The following is a 6,530-nucleotide window of genomic DNA, read 5'->3' as shown; positions in this document are numbered from 1 at the left end:
AGTAGATTAAAAAAAAGATAACAAATTGAATCCCCCAAAAGGTCAACGCTTGGTTTTTTATCTCATCTAAAGTTTGAAGCAGATGCCCACTCTAGAGCCAAACAGGCCATGATGACTCTGGCTTACAACAAGAAAAATATGGTCACAATCACAGCAATGGAGTTCAATTTCCCAGCAAACGGCACCATCTAGTGGCAACAAGTAACAGTTTCAAAATTATTTTCTGTTCGGGGTGTAAAACTGTTAAGACGTAAAAAATAGGAATGATAAATCGTATTTGTTATAATACAGCAACAATATAAAATAAAACTGACTATATGTATGTAAAACGCCTTCTTGAAAACAAGAAAATAAAGAGTATGACTCATACTACAGTATGCATCAGTAATTACAGGTCATAGTTAAGACCCTGACAATATGGGATTGTATCAAAACTAACTTTAGTGATTTAGTCTTGAAATATAATACATACATATATAATATATATTGGTATATTGTGAAGAAAATAAACATTGAACACCCTGCTATTTTGCTATTTCTCCAACTTACAAATAATGGAGGGGTCTGAAATTTTCATCGTAGGTGCATGGACACTGTGAGAGAGATAAAACTAAAAAGAAAAATCCAGAAATCACAATGCATGATTTTTTTAACGATTTTTGTGTGATTTAGTTGCAATTAAGTATTTGAATAGCTGAGAAAATGAATGTTAATATTTGGTATGGTAGCCTTTATTTGCTATTACAGAGGTTAAATATTTCCTTTAGTCTTTCACCAGGTTTTCACACCCTGCAGGAGGGATCTTGGCCGACTCTTCCACACAGATGTCCTCTAGATCAGTAAGGTTTCTCGGCTGTCGCTAAGAAACACGGAGTTTGAACTCCCTCTAAAGATTTTCGATTGGGTTCAGGACTGGAGAATGGCTGGGCAATGCTAGAACCTTGATATGCTTCTTACGGAGCCACTCCTAGGTTTTCCTGGCTGAATGCTCCGGGTCGTTGTAGTGTTGGAGGACCCAGCCCCGACCCATCTTCAATGCTCTGACCGGGGGAAGGAGGTTGCGCCCCAAAATCTCACAATACACGGCCCCAGTCATCCTCTCTTTAATGCAGTGCACACGTCCAGTTACATGATGCTACCACCCCCATGATTCACAGTAGGGATGGTGTTCTTTGGATTGTACTCTTCATTCTTATTCCTCCAAACACGCTTAGTGGGATTATGACCAAAAAGTTATATTTTGGTCTCATCTGACCACAAAACCTTCTCCCATGAGTCCTCTGTATCATCCAAATGGTCATATGCATACTTAAGACGGGCCTTAACATGTGCTGGGGAATCTTTCGTGCCTTGCATGATGTTAAATCACAACGTCTTAGTGTATTACCTACAGTAACCTTGGAAACGGTGGCCCCAGTTTTTTTCAGGTCATTGACCAACTCCTTTTGTGTAGTTCCGGGCTGACTCCTCACCTGTCTTGGAAACATTGAGAACCCGCAAGGTGATATCTTGCACTCCAATTGAGATTGACCGCCATGTTTAGCTTCTTCCATTTTCTGATGATTGCTCCAACAGTGGATCTTTTTTCACCGAGCTGCTTGGCTTGTATGGGGTAGACAGATGTCTTTATGCAGCTAACAACCTCAAACAGGTGCATCTGATTTAGGATGATACATGGAATGCAGGTGGACTTCTAATGGGCGGACTTAAAGGTCTTTCAATATCAGAATTCTAGATGATACACAGGTGTTCAAATACTTATTTGCAGCTGTATCAAATTTAATTAACTTAATTGTTAAAAAAAATCTTGCATTGTGATTTTTAATGTTTGATAATGAATGAACTCGTTTATTTTAACAGTTGAATGCTGTTTTACACCTGATTCAACGCATGACGGTACAAACCTCAACACTACCCCCTAGCCGCAGGACCTAGAGACTCTCTTCTTTGTTTTTTGACTTAGAAAATAATGGCAGGCTTGTTTAAATCATCTAACTTATGATCGGCTATCTGGCCATATGTTTGACATGGCTGAGGTAGAACAATGTTCAACATAATTTCTTCTTAAATACTATTCAGTAAATCGTGTAGTAGGTGTCTACCAGCAAAAGCAAAAACAAAAGAAAATATTGCATATCATTGGTCTGACAAAACAGTGACAAAATATGTTTTATTGTTTTGTTTTTCAGAGCATCACTGCTATAATAAACGTTTACCTGCTCAAGTAACCAGGAAGAAAGCACTGAGGCCCAGGGTTCGCCACTGAGGGACAAAAAAAAACTCGGTCAAGTGGGCAAAGTGCGTCAGTTTGTTTCTGCTAGTATGGTTCTCAATAAGACCAACCACTGAGTCATCGGTGGTGCTTGAGCAAAACACACAATGGATGGATTTGTGTCCCTGCAGAGAAAGTCAACACTGCTAGCCATCTGTTGTCTAATGACACATTCCAAATTAAAATGGTACCAATGGTAAAATAAGACATTGAATTATTGGCTCAATTTTTACAGACTAAAATAATGCTTATTGTTGACTAGTCTGGAAACATAGCAGTGAGCATCACCAATTATATCAAAAGATCACTTTATATTGCGAGAGGGTAAAGCATTTCCACCTGGAAAGCATGGCTTTCTTCATCATATAGAATTGGGTGGTTCTAACATTTTTCAAATGTGGGATAACTTTCTGGGTAATATTTAATCATAAACACTCATCATCCAAACTCTAATTGGCAACATTTTCAAACACTGTCAGTGGATTTTATGTCACACAGCTAAGTCAAGTCAAGTCTATTTGTATAGCCCTTAACCACAAGGAGTCTCAAAGGGCTGTACAGACCACAGATTATTGCAAACAACAGTCTATTATTACACCATCTCCCGATCTAAAACCTACATGAGGGCAAGGAAAAACTCAGAAACCTCAACATGAGGAAAATGAAGAAACCTTAAGAAGGTAATCCCACTTCCAGGATGACCAGGCTCCAATGGATGTTGCAATAACAAATAATACACAGATATGATAAACATGAAATATAGGTCATTCATAAGCCAGAGAATAGTATGTTTAAAGCCTAAATTTAAACAGTTCCACTGAGGTTGCAGATCGAATCTCAGGGGGAAGAGCATTCCACAGCACCGAGGAACGAATGGAGAACGCTCTCAAACCTGCGGTTCTCTTCTTGGCTCTTGGGATCACTAGTAGACCAGCATTTTCAGAGCGAAGGCTTCGGACCAGAATATATGGGAAAATTAAACCTGAAAGATATGAGGGAGCAAGTCCATGCATGATTTTGTATACTACCAACAGAACCTTAAAATCACATCTTAAGCTAATAGGGAGCCAATGCAGGCTAGCTAAATTAGGGGTAATATGATCAAACTTTATTGTCTTAGTTAAAAGCCTCGCTGCAGCATTTTGTACCAGCTGAAGACTCTTGATTTTGGACTTCGGGAGACCGGAGAGGGGCAGATTATGGTAATCGAGACGGGAGGTAACAAACACATGAATTATTGTTTACAAAGATGAAGAAAAAAATCTATTTGGTGCAATCTATTCATTAATTTTTTTAAATATGGATACTTATTACGGGCAGTGGTTAGCGCGTGTGCAGCACAGTTCTGCAGTCGTGAGATCAAACCTCCTGTGTGGAGTTTGCATGTTCTCCCTGTGCTTGCGTGGGTTTCCTCCGGGCACTCTGGTTTCCTCCCACGTTCCGAAAACATGCATGTCAGGTTAATTGGCCGGTCCAAATTGTCTCTAGGTGTGAGTGAGCGAGTGAATGGTTGTCTGTCTCTGTGTGCCCTGCGATTGGCTGGCAACCAGTTCAGGGTGTCCCCTGCCCACTGCCCGATGATTGCTGGGATGGGCTCCAGCACCCCCCGCGACCCTACTGAGGATAAGCGGTACAGATAATGGATGGATGGATGGATATTTATTACACAAAAACCCTGTTCCCAAATTGTAAATTGGTTTGGAAATCCCTTTTGAGTGTGCTCTGTACTTTATTAGTTGATAAAACCAGACCATTGTTTAAATGTTCTTCTTGGATTGTCTGGAGTTTCGGAAAAACAAGGGCTGGAAGCCACAGCTGTAATACAGTAGTTTCTGGGGAATTTAAAAACAAACTTCATGTTGACGGCACCAACACAGTTACGGTTTTAATGCCATCTGGTGCTGTAAATTCTTGTCATAAGTTAAGTAATAAGGAGCCTGCCTAAAAACCCAGCTATATGAATAACATTTAACAACATGACAACTACTTCATATGATTTTACATCTAACTTGTCAGGCGAATGGCAAATACTCCTACCTTTTGGTCATTAGCAGCAATGCTGCAACGCATAGCTCTTTAGAGGTCCAGATGATCTCCAATCTAAAAATATACATGTCATATATGAGTTCGAAGCAAAAGAACAGCATCTAAAAACCCAGATTTAAGTGAAAGCATTTATTTTCATTTTCTCATTTGTTAAGTTTCCTAATTTTTGATCCAATCTCATCTGCTAATCTGTCATCCTTGGCTACCCGTTTTCTCACTTCTTTGCATAAAAATGAGCGAGCGATCTTATAAGGACATGTTTTACATGCTTTGGTTTCGATTTTTTTTCAAAGCGAAGGATCATTTAAAGTGATCTTTCTTTCGTGTTAGTGACTTCAAAAAGAAGAAAGACTTGTCACTCACATTCACTTCAACAGTTTTAGCTCTTTCCAAGGGGTGGAATTGAATTTCATCCTAATTTTGCATTTCTAACTCAAAACAGGTCTTTTGACTTTGGCATTATCCATCCATCCATTATCTGCACCGCTTATCCTCAGTAGTGTCGCGGGGGTGCTGGAGCCCATCTCAGCTGTCTTCGGGCAGTGGGCAGGGGACACCAGTCGCAGGGCACACAGAGACAGACACTTAGCTCGCTCATTCACACCTAGGGACAATTTGGACCAGCCAATTAACCTAACATGCATGTTTTTGGAATGTGGGAGGAAACTGGAGTGCCCGGAGGAAACCCAAGCAAGCACGGGGAGAACATGCAAACTCCACACAGGAGGTTCGATCTCATGACCTCAGAACTGTGCTGTACACGCGCTAACCACTGCGCCACCGTGCTACTTTGGCATTACTGTTTGACTATTCATGATACTAACCATCCACAAGACTAAGCTGCCAACAGACTGAGTATGGTAGGTTGTATGTGACAGATGATAAAACTTTAAAAACTTTAGTCAAGGTTCCTCTGGGAATGTAATACCTTGTTTTTTTTTTAAAGTAACCTGGCAACCTAAAGTCCTTATAATCAAAACTGGAGCTACATAAAATAACAGCTTGCAGCTATAACGGCTGCTAAGAAATCGACCACGGGGAGAATAATAAAAAAGTGGAGCTTAGTGATAAGCAATCACCATGGTTATCATGCCAAAGAAATAACGCTTTGTTATATTTCTTGAAAGCAAAAAAATATGTATATGAACATAACATACAGAAAAGGTCAGATATGTAATTAATGTCCCAAGGTAAGTAAAAGCGGTTATTGTGAAAAAAGATGCAATTCCAAAAGGTAATGAAGGCCGGGAAAAATAAACAGAGGTTTTTAAATCAAACGATTAGAAGAGTCACATTCAGCACGTTAAATTCTTGCATCATCAATAAATGTATTGAATTGTTTTTGTGTGATTGTGTGTGTGGGGTGAGTTCTTAGTTTTGTATTTCTTTACACTCCATTTTCACTTAGGCAGACCATGATTTTCAAAGCTGATATTCTAAAACGGTTTCCCAACCTTTTGACCAATTGGTGCTGTTTTCAGTCTAACCAACCCTTTTCTGGTTGTAAGTGACAATGCAAAAATGTTAAAAAATGTTTTGAAATGGTGAGAAAACATAGGACCTCTATTTTGGGGTAGATTAGTGATATGCCATAACTCACAAGCTAGATGCGGCCACGATTCGGGTGAAACCATTGAACATTACTGCAAAAAACATGGCAAAACTCATCATGACTCCAGTAGTGTATTCGACAGCGTAACTAGCTGAAGGGAGTCATAACAAAATATATCCATTTAGTTTCACACTTAATCTAAAAATCTTGCAGGGACATACACCATAGGTTGCTCTCCGATGGGTGGAGTTGGAGGGCAGTATAGTTGGCAGTGATCTGATCTGAACTGTTTATGAAAGAAGAATGTGGAAGTTTGACCATTCTGGTCCCCACAAAAACAAAGCTACTGAAAACGGAAGCCAGGACAATTGTGACAACAAGGGAACTCACAGATGTGACTTTGGTGTAGAATGTGAATCACAAAAAGAGAGCAAACTACGACATGGGGGAAAAAAAAATCACATTTTTAGAAAAAAAATGAAATAACATCTATTTGGATATATATATATATATATATATATATATATATATATATATATATATATATATATATATATATATATATATATATATATTTATTTATTTTTTTTTTTTAATATTTTAAATGTTTTACCATTTTCCTATTATGATAAACCAAAAAAAAAAACATTAAGCTCTCTG

The sequence above is a fragment of the Urocampus carinirostris genome, chromosome 1 (assembly GCF_059441175.1).
Source record: "Urocampus carinirostris isolate Australia breed hairy pipefish chromosome 1, RoL_Ucar_1.0, whole genome shotgun sequence".
Classification (NCBI taxonomy): Eukaryota; Metazoa; Chordata; class Actinopteri; order Syngnathiformes; family Syngnathidae; genus Urocampus; species Urocampus carinirostris.
The sequence above is the reverse complement of the archived record's forward strand: the minus strand, read 5'-3'. Positions refer to the sequence as shown.